This window comes from Coregonus clupeaformis, chromosome 8 (genome assembly GCF_020615455.1).
Source record: "Coregonus clupeaformis isolate EN_2021a chromosome 8, ASM2061545v1, whole genome shotgun sequence".
Taxonomy (NCBI): domain Eukaryota; kingdom Metazoa; phylum Chordata; class Actinopteri; order Salmoniformes; family Salmonidae; genus Coregonus; species Coregonus clupeaformis.
In genome coordinates this window covers 32,196,606-32,222,445 of record NC_059199.1, presented here as the reverse complement: position 1 = coordinate 32,222,445, position 25,840 = coordinate 32,196,606, and positions in this window count along the sequence as shown.

The following is a 25,840-nucleotide window of genomic DNA, read 5'->3' as shown; positions in this document are numbered from 1 at the left end:
GGAGCTAACGCAAGTCCTAAGTTCTCAGGCAAGGTTACTCATCACGCAAGCCTGGTTCACTAAACCAGCTCCATTACACCTATGACACCACCAGCGATATTCATTGACTGCGAATTGAAGTTGAACATAAAGAATCCCATCGCCTTTGACATGAATTCTGGTCACAATGGAAAACGACTAACCCAACAAAGTAATTGAAGGCAGGTGGTGGTTATGCTTTGATACGCATACACACACAAACCAACACACACAAACACACACACCGAAGAGTTAAGCATTTGACCGGCTCACTCCGGTCCGAGACTCGTTCCACCGTAGCAGAGTGTTGACTGTTGACACTGACACAAGGAGAAAACAAAAATGTCTGAGGGTGACAAATGAAGGCGGCAGAAAAACCACATCATCATCCACCTCTCTGACATTCTGTAGGGCTTGACCTTACCAGACTGCTGGCTTGTCAGAGGTAGTGTGGAGGGACAGTGGCCTAATCAGGCAGAAGGTCGGTCTGGCAGGCGTTAGCCTGCATCAGCCTGTGAGTATATGCTTGGCCTGAACCTGAGCCATACATTGAGGGGGAAACCGTAAACCCAACCTATGGCCTAATGCAAACCGTATGGAAACACATTTCTAACATTAAAGGAACATTCTATTTGCTGGATCTCTACCACCCTTCCTAAACGACTATGTCCCCTATATACGTACTCCTGAGTGGCGCAGTGGTCTAAGGCACTGCATCGCAGTGCTAACTGTGCCACTAGAGATCCTGGTTCGAATCCAGGCTCTGTCGCAGCCGGCCGCGGCCGGGAGACTCATGGGCGGCGCACAATTGGCCCAGCGTTGTCCAGGGTAGGGGAGGGAATGGCCGGCAGGGATGTAGCTCAGTTGATAGAGCATGGCGTTTGCAACGCCAGGGTTGTGGGTTCGATTCCCACGGGGGGCCAGTATAAAAAAAATATATATATATATATGTATTCACTAACTGTAAGTCGCTCTGGATAAGAGCGTCTGCTAAATGACTAAAATGTAAAAATGTAAATATACAGTGCCTTCAGAACGTTTTCACACCCCTTGACTATTTCCACATTCTGTTGTGTTAGAAATTGGAAATTAAAATTGATATAATTATCTTTTTTTTCAACGATCTACACAAAATACCCCGTAATGTCAGTGTAATAACTAACTAATTAATTGTTTAAGATTAATGAAAAATAAAACACTAATATATCTTGATTAGATAAGTATTCAATCCCCTGAGTCAATACATGTTAGAATCACCTTTGGCAGCGATTACAGCTGTGATTATTTTTAGGTAAGTGTATTTAGGTAAGTCTCAAGTTGGTTGTTGATCATTGCTAGAAAGCAATTTTTAAGTCTTGACATAGATTTTCAAGCCAATTTAAGTCAAAACTGTAACTAGGCCACTCAGGAACATTTAATGTCGTCTTTGTAAGCAGCTCCAGTGTAGATTTGGCCTTGAGTTTTAAGTTATTATCCTGCTGAAATGTGAATTTGTTTCCCAGTGTCTGTTGGAAAGCAGACTGAAAAAGGTTTTCCTCTAGGATTTTGCCTGTTCTTAGCTCTATTCCTTTCATTTTTATCCCCCCCAAAATATCCATAACATGATGCTGCCACCACCATGCTTGAAAATATGAAGATTGGTGCTGAGTGATGTGTTGTGTTGGATTTTCCCCAAACATAATGCCTTGTATTCAGGACAAAAAGTTAATTTCTTTGCCACATTTTTTGCAGTATTACTTTAGTGCCTTATTTGCAAACAGAATGCATGTTTTGGAATGTGTTTATTCTGTACAGACTTCCTTCGTTTCACTCTGTCATTTAGGTTAGTATTGCGGAGTAACTACAATGTTGATCCATCCTCAGTTTTCTCCTATTACAGCCAGTAAACTCTGTAACTTATGGTGAAATCCCTGAGCGGTTTCCTTCCTCTGAGTTAGGAAGGACACCTGTATCTTTGTAGTGACTGGGTGTATTGATACACCATCCGAAATGTAATTAATAACTTCACCATGCTCAAAGGGATATTCAATGTCTGCTTTTTTATGTTTACCCATCTACCAATAGATGCCCTTCTTTGCAAGGCATTGGAAAACCTCCCTGGTCTTTGTGATTTAATAGGTGTTTGAAATTCACTGCTCGACTGAGGGACCTTACAGATAATTGTATGTGTGGGGTACAGAGATGAGGTAGGTAGTCATTCAAAAATCATGTTAAACACTATTATTGCACACAGAGTGAGTCCATGCAACTTATACCTGTGACTTGGTATATGTGACTTGGTAAGCAAATGTTTACTCTTTAATGTAGTTTGGCTTGCCATAACAAAGGAGTTGAATACTTATTGACTCAAGACATTTCAGCTTTACATTTTTTATTAATTTGTAAATATTTCTAAAAACAGAATTCCACTTTAACATTGTGGGGTATTGTGTGTAGATCAGTGGCACAAAATCTCAATTTAATCAATTTTAAATTCAGGCTGTAACACAACAAAATGTGGAAAAAGTCAAAGGGTGTGTATACTTTCTGAAGGCACTGTATATTCTTTAGTGTCTGGGTCTGCTTTGAAATTAAACAAACCTGCAAAACATCTAGGTCATATTTTACACATTCAACTTTTTTCTTTCTCTCGTTTAATTTCGATCCAAACGTGCGAGTCAAATTCAGACGTGGTCCCTGAGGATGTGAAATACCATTAGAACAGTATTATAAAAATATTATTGACCTTTGCGATACTGTGCTACTGGATGTCCAGCATCTGCCCTCATTGGGTTTTTAAGACTTCACCGGCACATAATATTATTAACATATGCCAGTCTTAATAAATGTTCTGTGTCACTTTATGACATGTTTTAAGTACAACTATATAGCTTTTATGACTCTGTAAAGGTGAAGGCAGCACATATACATTTTTTCATGCACCGTGAACTTTTGGAGGCGAGCTGCAGTAGGTTACGTAATTAATTTATACTCGCTGCAAACCCGGAGCTATATATTTTCTCCTTTTCCATCTTTAGTTAAGTCTTTCTTTTTGTTAACCTCTTCGAGGAATGATAGGGGTTTTCAGGAGGTTTTAGTGTGTGTGTGTATAAGTGTGTGTGTCTTGCTTGAAGATGGTGCTTGAAGATGGTGCTGCCCTGAGGCCACTAGATCCCACTGCTGCCACCAGATGTAGTAGCAGTGTGTGTATATGCGTGTGTGTGTGTGTGTGTATCACAGGGTGTATGTTTACATTGTACTTGTTTGTTCTGTGTAATAGGACCTGAAAGTTCTCGGATTAAGATTATTGATCAAAACAATTTTTACTTTGACATTTGTTTGTGCCCTTTTTGGTCCGTGGAGAGGAAATGGGGACAAAATCAAATATGGATAAAAGACAGAAAACTAGTGGTCCAAACACCAGGCCAACATGGCCTGACATTGATCTTGGACCAGTAGCTTCAGGCTAGGTATTGCTCTGTACGTATCAGAGAAGTAGGAAACGGCTGACATATTTTGTGTTCCCCTAGGATAAGTACTATGTCCAATTCCAAATCGAATTGGCTGGAGCAAAACCCTGCTCCCACACTGGCCCTCACAGGTTAAGATTGCTCACCCCTGGGTTAGGGACTATACAGTACCAGTCACATTCTCCAATACCGTGTTCATCTGTCTACAAGTCAATGAGAATATTGACACTGGTAAAATGCCCAAACCCATACATTTTTTCAGTAGATTATTCTCAGTGGGAAGTCCAGTATGAGAGTCTTTGAAGTTTCAAGTTTTAATTTCACATGCACAAGTACAGTGAAATGCCTTTCTTGCGAACTCAAATGGAGGTGATGGAGGTAGATATGTATAGGGTAAGGTGACTAGGCAACAAGATATAAGATAAACAGAGTAGTAGCATCTTGCATGTGAGTAGGTGTGCAGGTGTGTAGAGTCAGTATAAATGTATGTCCATATCATGTGTGAGTGAGAAAATGATGGAGTGAGTGTTTGTGTGTGTGTTGGAGTGACAGTATGTGTGTGTGGGTATGCATAGAGAAATACTGAAATAAAAGGTCAATAAAGATACAAGGTAAACTCGGTCCGTGTAGCTATTTTGTTAGCTATTTATCAGACATATTGCTTGGGGATAGAAGCTGTTCAAGAGCCTGTTGGTGTCAGACTTGATGCACCGGTACCTCTTGCGTGCGGCAGCAGAGGAAATAGGCTATGGCTTGGGTGGTTGGGGTCTGACCATTTTCCAGGCCTTCATTCCATACCGCCTGATATAGAGGTCCTGGATGGCAGAGAGCTCGGCCCCAGTAATGTTCTGGGCTGTCCGCACAACCCTCTGTAGTGCCATGCGATCGAGGGCGGTGCTGTTGCCATACCAAGCAGTGATGCAGCCAGTCAATATGCTCTCAATGGTACAGCTGTAGAATATTTTCAGGATTTGAGGGCCCATGCCAAACTTTTTCACGCTCCTGGGGGGGAAGAGGCACCTTCTTCACAACTGTGTGTGTGTGTTTGGACCATTTTAAGTCTTTAGTGATTTGGACACGAGGAACTTGAAGCTGTCTACCTGCTCCACTGCCGCCCCGTCGATGTTGATGGGGGCATGCTCGCCCCCCCCCCCCATTTCCTGTAGTCCATGATCAGCTTCTTGGTCTTGCTGACGTTGAGGGAGAGGTTGTTTCTCCGGCACCACACTGCCAGGTCACTGACCTCCTCCCTGTAGGCTGACTCATCGTCACCGGTGATCAGGCCTACCACTGTCGTGTCATCAGCGAACTTGATAATGGTGTTGGAGTTGTGCGTGGCCATGCAGTAGTGGGTGAACAGGGAGTACAGGAAGGGACTAAGCACACCCCCCTGTGGGGCCCCTGTGTTCACAAAGCAATATGTTATTTGGAGTTACATACTTTCTTCAAAGTCAGTCAACTCAGTGGATTTATTTAACCTGATGTCAGTTGTTATAACTGCTTACGACAACCGTTGTTATGTCTGGCTTTATGGCAGGCCATGTTACCAATGCTTTAGAAAACAAGGGATTTAAGAAGCCACAATGACATGACACAAGTAAGAAACTCAGTTAAATACGAATTCAAATGGCATATGCTGTTCAAGTAGTACACATAGAAAGCTTAATTATTTGTTGAAGACACGCATCTTGATAATTGAAGGAGTAATTATTGAAACCTGCCTGACATCTCCTTTGTGCATGAAAAAGGGATATCGTTTTGCTCTGCTTCCTGTGATAATTGCTTCCTGATGAGCATTTTTTATCTTTATTTCTCCTTTTCCACACGTTTATCCCACCATTCTTTCTTCACAAGCAAGATTACATTTTTATCGCCAAGGTCTTTTAATTAGTGTAACGAGCTCTCGATTCACAAATGTTTTGACGCGATTAAAATACATTGTGCTTTACTATTGATTAGTCAACACTACTTTTTTATCCCACGCCTAAAGTTCTTAATCACTGTGTCCTATTTCACACAAGATATGGCTACTAAATATCTAAGTAAGCAAAATAAAATAAATAAATAAAGAGTACCTGACTGAATCAACAATACTGTTCTCTACTGTATCGTATTGAAATGTATTCTACTGTATCGTATTGAAATGTGTTCTACTGTATTGTTTGATATTGTATTTCTCTGTATATATATATCCAACTTCTATTAACATCTGGCTCTTATGAAATTTCCATCAAATAAAGGTTGCATTGCATGATCTAACTGTACCTTTCCTCCTACTGTGTGTGTTTTCAGTAGTCACTAAAGGCTTTGTTCTCTCTCACCAGCGATACCCCGCCGTGACTTTCATTTGGCTCACAGTGTGTATCACTTGTTAATTAGATAAGCGTACACACACAACTTGGCTATTATTTTGTACGGGCCACAATACCTGGATAAAGGCACCACCACTATGACGTGAACAGCCATTCAAATTCAGCTAGACGCAAATTACCACCGTCTTTGAAGTTTACTTCGCTACGTTTTATCAGCCCTCCCGCTGCTATGGAGTAATGTTAATGTTGTTGGACTTCTGAAACGTCTCGTCAATTATTTGCTTTCTTTCTGTAGTGGACTCAGGTGAACTATATTGTATAACTATTGTATAACTATTGTATAACTATTGAAAATGTAACCTCTTCTAACAACCTCTAACTAGACAAGTTTCTGGCCTATCTGGTCATGTTTGGTCATGTTTAGTGTAACAGAGGTGGTTCGGCGAACCGCGCTCGCGTGATGAGTAACATCGTCTAAGACCTGAAGACATGTTAGCTCCCTGAGTTAATTAATCCCTAGGCTTTAGTTCAAAGGGCTAATACAGTCTTGTGGTGAACATGAGACCTGGGTTCGAACCCCAGTTGGTCAAATTGGTTCCATGACTCAAATGGGTCTCTGCACGGAGGAGGTCAAAAGGTGGTGAAATGTAACAGAGGTAGTTCGGTGGACAACACTCGCATGATGAGTAAGACTTGCGTTAGCTCCCCACGCTAATGTCCAGGGCTTAGCTCAGCAGGCTAACACATCAAACCCACAGATACTTATGGTTCAGTGCAAATATTTTCTCTCTCTTTCTCAATTTTTTTCCTCATGGATAAAAACAAAAGCATTGAAAACATCAATAACAATAGGATTATCATCCAAACATATCGTACACTGCTCAGGTTTTAAAAGCATTGTGGGAGAGTACCATTGTTACGTCCACGTGCTCCTGGCATGTCAATGTCAAAGCCGGTGGAGCACTTGAGACCAGACCTCTGTTTGAAAAGTACAGGGAGTGGAAGGGTGTGTACGTGTGTGTGTGTGTGTGCAGAGGGAGAGAGGCAAAGTGACATTTGAGGGGCACTTTACAGAACCGGCGGCAGCCAGAGATCTTCGGTATCACCTAAAGAGCCTTTGTCAGTCATTGGAAAGCTGTCACCTTTCAGGGGGACCGATACGGCAGGGGACTGGCTGACAGGTAGGAATTAATGAAAGGTGTATGACAGTGGACCCCGGCGCTGTTACTGTGTGTGTGTGTGTGTGTGTGTGTGTGTGTAGAATGAGTGAGGCCCTTTGTCTCAAGAGGATGGGTCCCCTTCAGGGATACAGCCATCAATCTGATGCAGGAAGAGGAGGAAGGAGGAAGGGAAAATATATGTATTTGAGCTACAACAGAGACCAATGAAGGAAAATCAAAGAAGGATAAATTAAACTTTAAATTTGCACATGCGAAGTCAATCAGGTGAAGTCCCATACATTTAAGATCTAGTTTTATCGTACAGGTGTTATCGTACAGGTGTGTTCCAGGCATAAGTGTCAAATTCAGTCAATTTAGGAAATCAATTCAAATCCAGTTAATTCCCTGAATTTAATTGTTGACATTTGATTTGACACTAATCTTGATGGGTTGGGTTCACCCATCCCAGAATACAACTAATGCAACCCTTATATACTGTACCGCGGCATGCACTGCAAATGGGGTCAGGCAGTTCAAATCAAGAAGTTCCAAGCAGTCCAATTCAAACCCCGTCCATATCATCAGAGTCTTCATTGCGTCACTTCTGTGTGTTAGTACAAATGCTTCACATCAATGTAATATACACACAATGATGTTAGCTGCTTCAGCCATTATTCCAGCACTGTGCTGAAATGACTTGAGCTCAATGCCTCACAGTCCCACTGACTTGAGCTGTGAACACGAAGCAATCAAGAGAGTTGCTCTCACCTCTGTTCACAGTGCCATCCAGACTAAATAAGACTGAGTGCATGCTGGAGCAACTGAATAAGCACCTCAAACCCAAAGGCTTCTTTTTGTGTGTATGTGTGTGTGTGTGGTTTATGTGTGTGTGTCTGATTGTCTGCTTGTGCTTGTGTGCGCACGTTTGTTTGTGTGTGCATGTGCGTGGGTGCGTGCCGTGCATATGTGCCTGGGTGTGTATGTCTGTGTACGTGTGTTTGTGTGTTGATGTAATAATCTGTGTTCCCCTCCACGTTACACAGTTCTCCATCGCAGTAAATGAGTTCTGTCAATGTTTCTGTATCTCAATTACAGCCGGGAGACAATAGGCAGCAGTGGCGGAGGATGTCGGAGAAAAGAAAGAGGGGCGGTTGTTTTGTCACTGCTGCCGCTGCGTCAAAGCCACTGTGTTTGATACTCTGATTGCTCTCACCCTCTCACTCATGTAAAACCTGGCGTCAACATCACTGTGTAAAAGAGATAGAAACTCCTCCCCCACATCCAGTCTAAAACATTTCAGTCTAAAATTATTATTTTGGGCTTTGATAATTGATCGATTCAAGCAGAATCATTCCCAAGGGACGGTTTCTAATCAAATCACAGCAATTTTTACACATTATCGTTGTTTATTCAACCCTACTAGCTGAGAACTCATATTCTGAAAACACGAAGCAGCAACATGGAAAGCCTACCTGCTATTATTACAATGCCCTTTATAGGATGCTTTCTCCTTTGGGGACTATTTACATTAAAACTAACACTTGAGAACTGTCCTCATCAGTGTCAGCTAACCATCTAAGGCCCTAAACCATTTTGCGTTATGTTAGTTATATGTCTAGCCCTGCTGGTCATATAGAGCTACAACAATGACCCAAATCGTATTACTTTTCACATTCTGCCATTGGCTAGGCCCTCTGCTACTTCACACACAACCTCATAAAAGCAGCTACCCACATCTGGGGTAATGGGAGGAAAAAGTTTCCTGAACATAAAATCCACACTATTTTTCCACACTGCCTTTTGAAATGTTCCCTGCCAGTCAGCAACTTTTCAAGACAAACAAACAGGACGTAAAATTCAAAAAGATTGAATGAAAGAAAAGGATAGACACGGTAGCTAGGTGGAAAAGAGGAGGAGGGAGGAGGGGTGATGGTTGAAAGAAAGGTAATAAATTCAGACATAGAGATGTTGATTTAAATAAGTCAACCTCGCCGTGTGTCTATTTTCAGCGAGGCTGACGAGACGAGCCAAAAAGAAAAAGAACGAGAGAAAAAAAGAGAAGAAGAAGAAAAAGCCTTCACCGAGTTGAGTTTATCAGCTTGGCACCTGCTCCAGAACATTCTTGATGAAGCAAAGGTTGTCTTCATTAGGCGCATTAATATTCATGACACATGGTAATTTTGACACAGAAAAGGTCTCGGTAACCTTTTCGCGTGTGAGAATTTTTTACTTCTCAAGGAAATTACAGTCCGGCAATGACTTAATTAATGCCTGCTTTCTTGGCCGGGGCTTGAGGACCTGTCAGTTTGGCACTGCGCGGGCTGTCAGGCAACGCCGAAGGCTCGGGGAGAGAAGGATTGAGGGAGAGGAGGCGGAGGTGGAGGAAGAGAGGGGGATAGAGACGATGGGTGTACACATCTTTGCCCGCAGAACAAGGCCATGCATTTTTACCGCTACTGATTTATTTACCATTGCTTACTCTCTCACTCTCTCACTCTCTCTTTCTCCTCTCTTCTCTCTCCCTATTCCAGCTGTCTCTTCATCCTTCTCTGTCTTTCTGACCTTCACAGAGTTAGTGCTTTCCAAGCGAGCTTGATAGAAGAGTTAACCAAAGAAGCATTTTGGAACAACCATCACATTATCATGTCCACATTTTAGAAGAAAGGAGAACATCGGAAAGCATATTTTGATAAAACATTATGCCATGTATTCAGTTATTCTATCATTTCTGCAAGTCAGGTACACAGATAGCTATGGATCTGGTACTATGATGGAATATTGATTGTAACTAAATATTCTGGTGGTCAACTTGTGTGCTCTTTATAGTTGTATGTAGGCTCTGTATATAACATTTAAACTACACATATTCATGTTTTATGGTTGTGTTTTGTTTGATTTGAATGACTTCCACAAGTATTTGTGATTGAAACATATTACTGTAGGCTTGAGGACTACGGCTCTTTCTCTTGAGAAGGATGAGGAGAGAGGACGCAAGGAATCAAGGAAAGACAAACTGAACCCAGATAAGGCCCCTAGTCCTACTAAGATATTCCAGTAGACTTGTCTGGCTACATCAGGTGAGCGACATCCGTCAGCTTTTTTTACCTGTTGTTGAGTGATCCATTGACACTATTTTTGTACACAACATTTGAACCTTTCCGAGATGGCGGTAACGATGGTATAAAATTGAAATATTATACATCCAACCTTTATCCATCTCTGTTTGTGTCTTTGTCTACATCACATACACCCCACAAACCAAGCAACGCACTGCAGCCTGCGAAAACTGGTTTCCACCAGTGAATCATGGCTTGTCTCGCCAGCATCAGCCGGTAAAAAATGTGAACATAAGGTAGCATTTCCTTTATCATGTCCCATAAAAAGAGCAATTTGCCAGAGCCCTTGTAGCACAATATGGAAGGCGGTGGGTTTCGCTGATAATGTAGAGATGACAGATCGTTTCATACTGGGAGGTTTCTCTCTGTCTATGTTGCTTATGTAATAAATTGTGAGGAAAGAGGAGGAGAGAGACCCTGAACGAGAGAGAGAGAGAGAGAGAGAGGGGGAGGGAGGGAGAGGAGAGAGAGTGAGAGAGAGAGGGGGGAGAGAGAGAGAGAGAGAGAGAGGAGACATATAGGGAGGGAAAGGAGGGAGAAAGAGAGGGCTAGAGGGATGGAGAGAGAGAGAGAGAGAGAGAGAGAGAGAGAGAGAGAGAGAGAGAGAGAGAGAGAGAGAGAGAGAGAGAGAGAGAGAGAGAGAGAGAGAGAGAGAGAGAGAGAGAGAGAGAGAGAGTCCTGAAACCTATATCCACTCCTTCCAAACACAAACAACCCTTTGGCTATACCTGTAAACAAACATGGGCAGACACACACCTGCATGTTAACAATCCAACACACACTAATGATGTGTTGTGAATATCTGGGTATAATCTGAAGAAAAGAAAGACTTTTGACTACTTACAATACTCTCAACAGAGTGCACTCCCATCAAAGGGGGTTCTCTCTCTCCTCTCTCTCTCTCTCTCTCTCTTGCACACACACACACACGCACGCACGCACGCACGCCCGCACGCACGCCCGCACACACGCACACGCACACACACACACACACACACACACACACACACACACACACACACACACACACACACACACACACACACACACACACACACACACACACACACACACACACACACACACACACACACACACACAGAGAAAGAGAAAACAGGACTAAGAAGTGAGTAATAATCTGGTGCTTCAAAATAAACCGTTCTAAATGTATAAAAACGAAGAGCTGTTCAAATGAATCTCAAGGACAGAGATAATTGGTATAGAGATGATTCTCCTCGAGCTAGCAAAACAGGGTCATATTCATTAGAGCACAACGTAACAAAATATTTTACAATGGAAACCAAAAACAGGTGTCTAATCTAAATCAATTGACTGTATATCAATGGATTTGTCTCTTGTAATTTCTACTATGATTATTACACATTCAAATACCAATTATTTCAAATTCACATCCACCATTTCAACTACTACATCATACAAAAACTGCCACAGATCCATTCATATAGAATCTTGAAAATTCTATACCAATTATTATTTTGTAACATTTACATATACTTTACAAGTCCCCTCACCGTCATGTCATGTTTTGAGTTTTCTCTGACACAAATCTATTGTCACACTATAAATATTTCGCTTTTGTACAGATTAATTAATTCCAAACGAACACATATGCCTTGGGCTGTATATGCATGTGTCAAGCGTGGATTTTATAAATATGTAAATTGTGTTGTCGGAGATATTGCCAATGATTAGGTGCGCGCGTGTGTGTATGCATGTGCGTCATACCCTTCTGCTCAGGAACTCTTCAGTGTCTCTGTCAAGTCTGCCTTGTCTGGACAGACTGTGTTGCTTTGATCAAGCTCATCGTTCAAAGTGAAACCTGCCTGGATGAGGATGTGGGTGGAAGTCAGATAATATGTGTGTGTGTGTGCTGGTCGCAGGTATTGTGTAACTAGAGCCTTAATACAATTTCCCTTAATGCAATGTGCCTTCATACATTGACAATGTTGCTCCTCGAGGCTCATCTTGTATTGAGGTTTTAATTCAAATCCACTTCCTTCAACCTAAAGCGTTATGATATGCACCTAACAATGTGGATATGGAAACATGTCACTGTTGCCAAATGCCCGTTTTCGATGATTTTAGCTTCAATGCTGCATAGCTTCAACTACTGTACAGTATGTACTAAAGTGTATCAAGACATATATCAATGTGAGTGAATAGGGACGGGTGCAGCTATATAGACCAAGACGTTTGTTCCTAAAATGATTAAAAGACTTCCATCTCAAAAGCTACCGTGAGTCTTGTCTGGCTGGTCTTTTTACGCTACTTACACACACAAACACACTCAGACTTTCTCATATACTGTACGCACATACTGACAAACACATACACATACATGCAATTAATTCCTATTTCACTCCTTGATCCAGTCATGAAACCTCAAATCCATTGTCAAGTCCAAGTTCTGTATTGGCCTTCAAGCTCTGGAGCGACGCAAAGAGATCTGGTCCAACGGCCAACCAGAGGGACTCCTGTCTGATGCAACTATTGCACTGAGCACCATCAGACGTCCACTCCACTGAACAACACCAACAAGTTGGCTTTGTCTTCTTATTTTAACATCAGGAGCGTCTCTCTCTAATATACAGTACAATGGCATGGCAAAATGTTGTCCGGACTTGAGATCTGCACATGTAACTGGAACCCCCAAGTCTCCCATTGACAATGCTTGATTTACGTGAAAGTCCAAGTTATGTGTGCAGATCTCAAGTTAGTATTAGACCAATGGAGAATTAAAGCCAGTGAGAACATCTGTCAATCCTAGAATAACATAATGATGTCTACTCACTTATCTGGATGTGACAATAATGAGGGGATGGTAGTCTCATCACCCCTGCTACCTATAAAACCTAACTGCCAAGCTCACTAAATAAATTGAGTAGCGTTAACTCAAACAACTGCAAAATAATTTTTTGTACACTCCCTCTTTCCGTACCTCTCTAATCTTGTCTGCATCTCATTCTCTCCACCGACTCTTTTCGGTCTCTGTTTGTCGCTTTCCACTTCTCTGTCCTCTCTTGAAATCACAATTTTCCATTTTTCTCTGAAGACACAGATCAATTCAATTTAAATTTCAATTTAAGGGCTTTATTGGCATGGGAAACGTATGTTAACATTGCCAAAGCAAGTGAAGTAGATAGTAAACAAAAGTGAAATAAACAACCAATATTAACAGTAAACATTACACTCAGAAGTTCTTTATATCTCTTTCTAACCTTGTCTCCCTCCATCAGTTGCCAGTGTTACAATATTCATTGCACAGTCCCCCATAGTAGCGCCTCACATTTAGCTCTTTTTGAAATGTGCGACACGTCTACTCGTTCACTCCTTCGTGTCTTCCAACCGCTCTTTCATTTGTCCTGAACTCCCTCTCCCTGTTCTCTCTCGCCATCTGTTTTTTTACTAAAGTATGTCTGGTCCCCCTTTATGCCCTCTCTCCTTTGTTTTATTCCAGTCCTCTATCTGTCTTTCCCTCTCCACCTCTACCTCCCTCTCCCTCTCTGCTATATGTATCTATCTCCAGATAGATGCTGGTCCCATCTGTACTTCTTCTTGTGACGTTCCTATGGGGGTAGGCAGAAGGAGTGTGTGTGTCCGTGCGTGCATGTGTGTGTGTGTAGGTTGCTTACGGATTCAAGAGCCACAGCCCATCTTGCTCTGCCGTCCATGGATCAAAGTGACACTTGGTTAGCATCAGCACATTATGAACTATGGCCGCCTGCCACAATGGACACATTGTTCCCATATCCTGATATGGACAATATAGAAGACCCCGTGGCCGAATGTGGACAGCTTATATCAATCTTATCACTCCTGTGCACTCCTGGGTTCAAATAGTGTTTGTTAACTTTCAAATTCTTCAGGTGTTTGATTGAGCCTGTCTGAGGCCATTTGTACTTTTGGGACTACTCCATTGGTTCCATTGCACCAGGCAAGCTCAACCAAGTGCAGTTAAAGTATTTGAAAGGAAACAAATCCTATTTGAACCGAGGTTTGTAACACTCCTGCTCTGCGCTGGAGTGAGGCGTGGAGAGAAGGGATGCTAGGAGAAATGGGATGATCAGATGGAGGTTAGGGTTTCTTCCCTCCTCCTAATATTCACCTGTTCTCTGTCCACACATGATCAGTCACTTACTATAGAATGATGCCTTGGTGTAATGTGAAATACATTAAGTCAGTTGTAGAGCAAGCTGGACCTGGATCTGAAATCCCTCACAAATGAGGTCACTCGATGGTCTAAGTTTGGACATGGTCGCTACATGGTCACCAAGGGGGTGGCATTAAAGGGGAGATCTGAGAGAATGGATAGGTTGATATCAGTCATTTTAATCACCTGCTTCATTATTCAGTGAAGAGATGTCACCTGCTCTTACATACAGTAGTATTGCATGGGAAGGGTGTCGAGTTGAAGTGCCAATTGGGCAAGGGCTCCAAGGGGGACCATAGAGGGCCAGGTTCCCCAAAGCCTTATTATTTTGGGGGGTGGAGGTAAGAGGGTCTTTCTACAGGACTTCCTATAACAATAACAAATGTAGGTAGTTTGCTTATATGTTGGTAAATGAGGCCCACTGTATATATTGTAAGCTAATACCGTAGGTACAATTAATAAAGAACATTGACATATGTAAAAAACACATAATAACATATGCCAATACACATGGAAAGTGGATATGCATGGATGCACCTCACAATGGTAAAATGTCAACGCAACTGGAGACACTGTCATTTTTGGAGACAGGTTATTATTGACACGACAGCGCTACTCTACCTAGCAAAATTGTGTAGAAGCGATGGCTATCTAACTGTAAACAATTAGCTGTCTAGCTAAGCATCTTGGCTAACTGTGAGGTGAAACAATTAACTTATTTACCCGTTAACTAGCCACCGTGAATCTCTTTGCTAGCAAGCGTGACGGTGTCTCCAAAACAACAACGTTTCTCCATCAATGATTACTTTTTGACATTCTATGACGTCTACATTTTCCAAGCGTATACAATAAGGCTTTTCACTAGCGCCTCTGCATTTTCTTTACTTATTGTCAACAATAAGGGCAGCTTATCAGACGTTTAATCATTTAGTGTTAGTCAATATACTATGACCTAAATGACCTAGTTAATGGAACTCTTCTCTTCTTTTCAATGTGACAGAAGCTTCCTGAAACTGGTTTATGAGGACGTTGCGGTCCCTGTAGTCAGAGAAGCCGTGGTACTTGTTAATGCCACAGTGTGGCGTGTCACCTGGCATGTCACTCCTGTCCATCATCCACACTGCCTAAGTGGAGGGGCGCACCCACATGTGTCACAAACACTCCCATATTACAGCAAGCTCCAAGTATGCTAATGGCCTAGCTAATGCAGGGGGTATTCACTGGTGGATAAGACGGAGGGGCACACACACACACACACACACACACATGTGCAACCACACACGCACACACGCACACACACACACAGACACACACGGACACACACGGACACACACACACGCACATGTGCAACCACACACGCACACACGCACACATACGCACACACACGGACACACACGGACACACAATACATCAGCAGTTGTCACAAAGTGCTTATACAGAAACCCAGCCTAAAACCCCAAACAGCAAGCAATGCAGATTTAGAAGCACGGTAGCTAGGAATAAACCTTGAAAGGCAGGAACCTAGGAAGAAACCTGGAGAGGAACCAGGCTCTGAGGGGTGGCCAGTCCTCTTCTGGCTGTGCTGGTGGAGATTATAAGAGTACATGGCCAGATCGTTCTTCAAGATCTTCAAACTTTCATAGATGACCAGCAGGGTCAAATAATAATCACAGTGGTTATAGAGGGTGCAACAGGTCAACACCTCAGAATAAATGTCAGTTGGCTTTTCATAGCCGAGCATTCAGAGGTTGAGAACAGCAGGTGCGATAAAGAGAGAGCGAGAGAGAGAGAGGCCCCGGACAGGGCCAACCAGACAGGATATAAACTCCCACACTTTGCCAAAGCACAGCCCCCACACCCCACCAAAGGGATATCAACAGACCACTAACTTACTACCCTGAGACAAGGCCGAGAATAGCCCACGAAGATCTCCCCCACTGCACAAAACTGTCAGTGACTCAACCACACACACACACACAACAAACTGATCATGATACACTCATTAATTCCATCATTCATATTCACAAGTTCAAATACATACAGATACTGTATTGCTGCTGTTACAGTGAAGCGCTATTATCGCCTCCAAAAACTTGTATCAATACTGACACAAGAGTATAACTTCCCTAGATCCCTAGACACCTGGGATTCAGTACAACAACAACTGTGCCTCTTAAAGGGATTGTGTTGGAGCGATGGTGAACTGGATATGTTGACGGAGTAAGCGTCAATCAAACAGGAGCAAGACGCTTGTATGTTCCCAGCTTATTCTGTTGTGTTGTTCCCTTAGGAGCCTATCTCCAATCATCAGTGCCAGGCAACCACTATATGCTCCCGAGGGGGGTCCAAATATCTGGGGAATCAGGCTTCATTTAACCCTCAAGAGCCTCTCTCACTGTCTCTCTCTTCCTCTCTTTGGCTGACTAAAACTCTTTCTTTCTTGCTTACCTTTCTCCTCCTTTATCTGGTTCTTCCCCGCTTTCTTTCCATTTACTGTGTGTGAGACTCACTCTCGCTCATATTAATCATCTATCTTTTTCTGCCACCTCTCTAACACTCTCATCATTCCTTCCTCTATCCCCCTCTTTGTTTCCACCCCTCTTTATTCACACCTTCTTCTCCTCTTTATCGAGGACATCCCGTTTCCCTCCATCTCTCCCTTTCTGTTTCTATCGCTCTCATCCTCTCTCCCCCTCACACCCACATGCAGTCCCTCCCTCCTTCCTCTCCTCTCTCTCCTTCTCTCCATTTCTCCCTCTATGGTGGGGCCCCAAACAGACACATAGCGAGATAGCCACAGATAACGGCGGGAGGATAAATAGTGTTGTAACCCTGGAGTTGCCCGGAGCTCAGCCCCTAGCTCCACAAAGGCCTCCCCAGGGAGGAGAGACGATGAGGGGACCGCCTGTGATCCGCGTGTTGGCTCCGCTTACTGGAGTGGAGTCAGTCAACTGAAGGGATGGAGGGAGATGAGTGGGGAATGGAATGGGCGAGAGCGAGAAAGAGAGAGAAGAGAGGGGGAATGGGAAAGAGAGAGAGAGAGAGATTGAGACGTTTGACTTTATGAAAGCACTCTTTGGCAACAAATAGCATTGTTAAATGAAGGAGGGCATTCATAGACGGGTGGAAGAGAGAGAGACAGAGTAGGAAAAGTAGATAACTAGGGATAAATATATATTAATTCATTCGTAGTATCAAAACACACTGGCACACCTAATAGATACACAAAAATGTGTAGGTGTGTGTACGCTTGTGTGTGATGTATTTGGAACTCCTAAGTGGTTAGTTCATTGCTAGACAACTGACAGAGAGGGAGAGAGAGAGAGAGAGAGAGAGAGAGAGAGAGAGAGAGAGAGAGAGAGAGAGAGAGAGAGAGAGAGAGAGAGAGAGAGAGAGAGAGAGAGAGAGAGAGAGAGAGAGAGAGAGAGAGAGAGAGAGAGAGAGAGAGAGAGAGAGGAGCAGCTGTCACCGTGTGATGGCTTAATTTCTTGACATGCTTGGCACTGAGCAGTCATTTGGAGACGGAGGGAGATGCTCACTGATGAGAAAATGGTACTGTGTTCTAATTGGAACAGGCAGAGGTAGAGCAGGGAAGTGTGTGTGTGCACGCACATAGATGGCATGACATGCCTTTTTGTTTGTTGGCTTTGTTATCAATGTGTGTGTGTGTGTGTGTGTGTGTGTGTGTGTGTGTTTGTGTATACTACAGATATATAATTTACATCTAGGAGTGAACAAAGTAGATGGGCCAAATGATTGAGTAAGATATGGTGGATGAACAAGGTAGATGGAGGTGGTAGAGGAGGTGTTGTACGAGAATAAGTTAAATGTGAGTTGAAGTGGCTATTTGGCTGCAGGGGTGTGTACGCCAAGGCCATAGTGGCTATGTTTGTGCCTCCCTTTCCCTACATCCACTCTTAAACCCTGCATCAGAACTGGCAGAGAAAAAAGAACCCCATTCTACTATGTCACAATGAACATGTGCATACACGCACAAACACCACACTGACACACACACACGCACATACACACATACACACACATACACACACACACACACACACACACACATCTCCAGTCAGAAAACACCAGGCAACTCTGAAGTCCACTCCTTACCACATCGCTCCCTCCCTCCTTCACTCCCTCCAATCCTCTATTATTTTTTGAATTTGCCAATTTAATTACCTCAAGTGCTGTCAGAGGCGGCGTTGAAAAATGGCTCCTATAAAACACAACGGCCTCAATCAGAGCGCCACGATTCGCCCGCCACTGATCTCGCCCAATCCCCGCCTCTAATGAATTAATGTTGAAATATGCAGGAGCTCAGTAGTCATTAGACGAGCGGCGTGATTTAAGATGGTTTCCCATTCTTTACCGGGATGAGATGGGATGTCCTGACTGATGTGGTAAAAAGTTTTTTAACCCTATTAGTGGGGTGGGGTGGGGAGAGGGAAATGCCTGTTGTGTCCCGGGTTAGGTGTGTTGGGTTCTGTCCCCTGTGATTTCAATGGCATTTATTGAGTAGAGAAATATTAGGTTACTCAGGTAACACTAGTTTCATGTCACATGGCCCCATCCAGAGACAACCCATAGGGCCCTACCCCCTCGGCACTTCATGTAGATATGAAAGAAGTGGATAGGTATAAGCAATTTGGTAGTACCTCCACTTTGCCTCTGAAGTGCTAAGCAAAAAATGCCCCCTACGGCTTACACCTATTCAATGCAAGACAATTGGGAAAAAGGTGTGTTCCAATGCAACTACATATACAGTGAATATTACAACACTACAATGCGGTCTCCATTGAATTGAGCCGCCGAGCTGTAGTATGTACATGTGTGTGTAAAGCAACAATAAGATAAACAGGGCCTACTTTTCTAAGACAGCTGTGACAAGCATATTGTTCCTTCACCTCATTTCCCAAAGGTGAGGTACAGTGATGCTGCGATGGTACGCCAACAAACACTGATTATAACATTTTACTGCTGTACTTTACCTCTGCAACATCAGTGGAGGAACGCATCAGGATCCAGCAAAGAAGATGTGAAGACATCCTACGCAGCTATGCTAACATGTTGACGTTTTTCTCCAAGATCTCCCACCGTGGTTACAAAGAGGATGCATTTTAGTTTAGCTTGAGCTCTGTTTGACAACGGCTCACGTTTCAGTCTCTTAACTTCCATTTCTTGTCAATGGTTGTTATCTTTTGTTTTACTGTGTGGTTGGTGTTGTTTTTTTCCCTCGATTAATTTAACAGGGAAGATGTGTTTCGTAGACACTTCATCTGTAGATTGTATGTAACTCTCTTATCAAGACAATCATTATTATCAAACACTTGATATACTGTAGTATGAAAATAATGGATTCAGTCTTACACAAAATATTTGGGCCCAAGCTCAATTAACTAAAACAACCAATAAAAAAACATGAAAGTAAAGAAAACGGTAACTTCATATTTTTGACAAGCTCCATTACTCCCAAACAGTTCTGTAATCTTTTTCTTTTTAGATGCCTCCTCAACTTGAGATCACACAATTACAAAAGTCAAATCTGATGATGGGAAAATTAATTAATAAATAAACATCTCTTTATATGTTCATCAACATGGAGGTAAGAATAGCACTAATTATCACAGGTGAATTAACACTTTCATTTTTGTGTCAAAAAAATTAATTGTATCCCTTAGCAGCTTCTCCCATGAGACATAAAAAGAAAATGAAGGAGGTAAAAATGTACGCGGACCACCAGTGGTGCTAATTGATGCTTTCAGAGCCTTGCGTCAGTATTGCTGTCTTACTAAGAGGGTGTCTACAAGGCTCTAGACAAAGTACTCTAGGTAGACCAGTTTAAAATGTTTTTTTACAGTACCCATAGGAATGGAGTGGTAGGCTACTCAGCTCTACAGAATGACAGCTTGAATATCCCGTTTGTATTTCAACCACCATACGAGAGACCATCGATGACAAAGAGAGGGGACCAGTAGTATAAACACCATGTGTGGAGGGAAAGAGACTTATATCACAGTACCTAAACAAAGTAATTTTGCAAGTGTCAAGACATTCGTTTCAAAGGCTCAAAGAGACACCACAGTGAACAGACACCCCCCAAAAAAATGAATAAAAATGAAACACACAAGACAGACAGCAATAAAAATTCATAGAATTTGCTCTCCCAACTAAAATGGATGAAGGCGGCGAGGTCACATTGCATCTGAGACGATGGGGTCAGAGGGCACGAACACTTCTGAGAGAAGACAGTATATTTTCATGCATCATGTAGCAGATAAAGATTTTCGGGCTGAGGGGAGAGTGGGAGGAGTGGGGGCAGCAAGCAAGGGGGCATGTTTCTGGTAGGGATGTGTGTGTGTGTAGTCTCTGTGTGTGTGTGCAGCTGTGTGTGTAGTCTGTGTGTGTGTGTGTGTGTGTGCAGCTGTGTGTGTGTAGTCTCTGTGTGTTAATTCCGTCTGGGTCGTCACTCTTTCCACCTACCTGTGTCATACACATAATCTTCAGCCTTTGCCCTGTATGTGTGTGTGTGTGTGTGTGTGTGTGTGTGTGTGTGTGTTTGTGTGTTAATGTTGGGGCTAAGGGAAGAGGGACATGGCCACGCGCTGGAAGGGTGACACCTCTCGTGCCATGCATGTAAAACCATCTTCCCTTTGACTTCCCCTGTTCATCGCTCGAAAGCCTGCCACAGGGGCAACAAAATCTGTTCGATACGAGGGATGTCAGCGCTCATTCGATGGGAGCCTGAGAGCCGGCGAAAACAAGCTTAACATGATTATTCCAACACGAGTGGCTACGATTTGAAACAAGCCCGAATGCATTTCTTTTAAGATATCTGCCCCCCCTAGCCACTGTTTGTCATAAAGAGGGAATTATGTTTTGCGCCAGTGCCTAGTGATGACATCACAATAGTTGGATGAAATATAAGCTCAGATGTGTGGAGCTGATTGTGGAAAGAGCTGCGAGGGTTTTCATTAAAAACAGCAAATCGCTCATAAAAAGATTAGGGCTGGACAGAAGCGCCTCTGATAGCATAGTTGTAGCAGGTTAATCATTCCCAAGACTACAATGTCTTCACTTTAAGAAAATATTATAGTCTGTTAGTTCGTAGTGTGGTATTGCTATAGGTGTGCAAATGGTATAGATTACCTATATCTTTTGAGTGAAAACAGTTCCCAAATTGTGTGTCAAAGGATGAAGATGTATCTGTGAAAACTATGCTTTTGTTCTTTAGCATATTGGTCTCTGAATAAGATATGTACATGTGTATATATCAAACTGTCTTCCCTAGAAAACAGATACGGACACCTATGTACTTTATCAGGTATCTTGATGTTTAAGATGACACTATGTAATACAGGACTGTATCCAACTAGCGGCAAAACCAGCAAAGTCTTTCTTACATAACATTCACATGCAACTATCGTACCAATAATAGCTCCTTGCCTTCCTGATGCATTTTACCCCCTGGAGCTTCAACAAACCCTCTGAAATGTGGCAACCTCCATTGCTAGTGTGAGTCTACCGCACTTGAGTGAAAGGTTGTGACACGTTAGCCTGAGGTTCTGCCTCCAGGCCTCAGACATGCTGGGCATCATGGCCTATTAAAGAGGCTCTACTGCTGTGCAATTCCCCCACATTGACTTAATGTGGCATATCTTATTGGTTTACACATCCAATTCTATTACCTGACGAGACACAAACAACATGTGAAAAGTTGGTCAAGGAGGTACGGAATGGCAATGAATTTATATTATTGTAATATGACAATGACTTCCTTACTTCATAATTCACCCAGGGGGCGAACCTGGTTAAGACAACATCATAATGACATCATTTCAACCTTGCCATTTACCTAATATCACCTTATAATGCAAAAATACAAGCTTAATCCACAAACACAGGCAGGAAGTTTTGGATGGTAAACAGAAAGCTTACAAATGACTGTGTGTCTACTCCTATAGTATTTAGCCATACATATAGGTCCCGCAGCACAGTACAGATAATAGAACACGTGGTGCGTGGTATACACGAAAAACAAATGGTAAATGGCAAATAGTAAACGTTGATTGTTTAAGAATAAAATAGGTTTTTCTCATTTGGGCAGGATAGGCGCGGCAGGGTGCACTTGAAGGAGTAGACAACAGCTGGGTTTGGCGCCGTATCTCATTCCATTCAGCATTAATATGCTGAAACAGTAAAGGGCCTTCCCCAAACTGTTGCCACAAAGTTGGAAGCACAGAATCATCTAGAATGTCATTGTATGCTGTAGCGTTATTTCCCTTCACTGGAACTAAGGGGCCTAGCCCAAACCATGAAAAATAGCCCCAGACCACTGAACTTTACAGTTGGCACTATGCATTCGGGCAGGTAGCGTTCTCCTGGCATCCGCCAAATCCAGATACGTTCGTTGGACTGCCAGATGATGAAGCGTGATTCATCACTCCAGAGAACACGTTTCCACTGCTCCAGAGTCCAATGGCGGCGAGCTTTACACCACTCCAGCCGATGCTTGGCATTGTGCATGGTGATCTTAGGCTTGTTTGCGGCTGCTTGGCCATGGAAACCCATTTCATGAAGCTCCCAACGAACAGTTTTTGTGCTGACGTTACTTCCAGAGGCAGTTTGGAACTCGGTAGCGAGTGTTGCAACCGAGGACGGACGCTTTTTACTCGCTATACGCTTCAGCACTCTGCGGTCCCGTTCTGTGAGCTTGTATGGCCTACCACTTCGCGGCTGAGCCGTTGCTGCTCTTAGACGTTTCCACTTCACAATAACAGCACTTACAGTTGACCAGGGTAGCTCTAGCAGGGAAGACATTTTACGAACTGACTTGTTGGAAAGGTGGCATCCTATGACGGTGCCACGTTGAAAGTCACTGAGCTCTTCAGTAAGGCCATTCTACTGCCAATGTTTATCTATGGAGATTGCATGGCTGTGTGCTCGATTTTATACACCTGTCAGCAATGGCTGTGGCTGAAAAAGCCGATACATATATACATACTTTTGTATATATAGTGTACATACTGTATGTAAAGGACATCACACTGCTTGCTTCACGATTACCACTTCCTACTAATTCGGCTCACACCCAAGACCTCTGCCTTGCTAGCATACGTGACCGCCGTCTGATCAGTCACGCTATGCAAAATGCTAGCTATTCGGTGACGGAAGTGGGGACACTTCAGGCTGAGGAGTGAGTTTCACACATCCCTGTTACAAAGCCAGGAGGAGAATGCATGTGGAGACATGCATGAATTGATTGTTGTAGTACTGCATGAATCATTATTACAGTACACAATCTGTGTCATTTTCAGTAAAAAAGAGAACATCAACTCACAGTATCATAGCCACTGACACCGGTTCATCGTCGCGTCATTTGTTCAGGCGCGCCGAGGCCTTTGAAACCCAACTAAAACCCAGCTAATCTACCTTTCACTTGATGAAAGAAACAGAACAAAAACTCGCTCGCCACCCCTCCTCTCCACACCCATTGATTTATAAACCAACCTCACACCATTGTTTACTGTTAATTGCTATTAAATTATACCACTGTTCCGTGCAAGATGACATTTCAGCGGGAGTGGATATACAGCGAGTCATCAGGTTTTAGCCCGGTATGAATTCCAATAGCACAGGCTTGGGGTGAATTAGAGTGCAAATAGATCTAAAATGCAAATTATGGAGGGCTGGAAAGAGATGGAGAGAAAGAAATGGAAAGAGAGAGAGATTAAGAGAGAAAAAGAGAGTGATGGTGGGAGATGGACAGAAAATAAAGTGAGAAAGAAAGAGAGAAAGAAAGAGAGAAAAATACAGACAGTAGCCGTCACACGGTCACAGGTATGTCAGTCGCGGGGGGAAATGCGAGCGGCAAAAGAGAAAAGAATGGTTCCTGTGGAAGACAATGGCTTTAGACAGGCACACAATAGATTCATTAGAGGGGTTAACATTATCAGTGCGAAGGAGACAGAGAGGAAATATCAAAGCGACATTTTCGGACGCAGCTGCCCGCCGCCAAAACCTGCCAACCAGCGCTCGCCATCCGTCATCGTGACGCCTGTTGATTTCTGTTTGTAATCTGATGCTCATTAAGATGGCGGTGGCGGGTGGCATTGATGGGGCGACGGAGGCCAGTCACAGAAGTGGACAGCAGGCAGAGAGTGTAGGTGAGAGGAGGGAAGGAGGGGAGGCATTTTACAGCTGGGAGAGTAGAGGTGTGACTGTGTGTCATTCAAGTGGATGATACGCAATGGTGGTGGAGGTAAATTGATGCCCCAAACATACCCATACACACACACCCGACAGAAACACTACTGTACTTCACATCAATAAGCAAACAGTAGGCCCCAAACAGGAGATATGCTCCTATTTAGTTTGAATGAATGGAAAACAGTAAGCACCGCGATCAACAGCTAGCGTTTCTCTCCACTGAGCTACAGTGAGCAGCATTACCGCTACCAAGTGCTAGTGTTGCCAAGTGCTAATGTTGCTCCAAATTAGCATGTGGAACAATCACACCGCAGACAGCCCCCACCCCACACCCATGTCGTTCACCATTAGCACTGAACGTGAACCCGTGCTAAGAGGCCCCCTGTTACACACGGGCCAAGTTATCGATTGGGCTTGATCAATCAAGTTGCCGGTGAGCGCTCTTTAAGTGCCCGCGTCATGACTTGTACACTGGCATCAGGGGAGCTGTCACGCAGCACTTACAATCAATTACCGAAATTAGCCCCTTAACCGTCCTCGACGGGGTCCCAGACAGAATTTATCACACCCAGAGTATGATGGTCAGAGCGAGGGTAGGGGTGGTTGGGGGAGGCTTGGGACCCCTAAGCATCTGTACTCAGATTGACATCACTATAGGAGTAAGCCCCCCCCCAAACAGAGATACACAACTAACCCTAAACAGAGATACTCTACATAATGACAAGATGATCTTGTCTCCGCCCTAACAAATGGAGTCATTGTCGCAGAGGTGGAAAGGCAGGCGGGAGGAGGCGAGATCAAGTGGGAACATTCTAGCCAATGAGAGGGTAGATACGCGTGTGAACAACAGACACAACTCTGATATAAAATGCATGTCCTCAACAAGGAAAAAAACCAACCCAAAACCCAGAAAATAACTGAGCTTAATGAAAGACATAAATAAAGAGAGCTTAGTGGCTCTCTTAGGTCGGTTGCATTAGGGCCGTAAAACATTTAGTTTTGTGTTAAATATTTCATTTGAAAGGTGGTGGTGGGCACTTTAAAGCTATAATTTTCCTGTGGGATTGAGACATTTATTGCATGCTGCCAGTATAAATAGGCTAGACCCCTTCTCCTCTCTGACCTCTTACTGGCCCTAAGAGTGATACTGTGATTTTCAAACAGAAAGCAGATACTTATGTTTCTGAACATTAAATATTAATTGTTGTTATTGCTATAGTACATACAAACTGTTAATCAGGCAGCAAAAGAAAAGGACACAGGGGTAGGGGTAACCATAGTACTATCCCTTCCAGACCTCGGTCAGTGTTGTCGTTCCCAACATTTATTTTATACAAAGCATTGTATCAGAGCACTACTCTATGTAATGAAACAATACAATATCCATTACAGATGTACATTA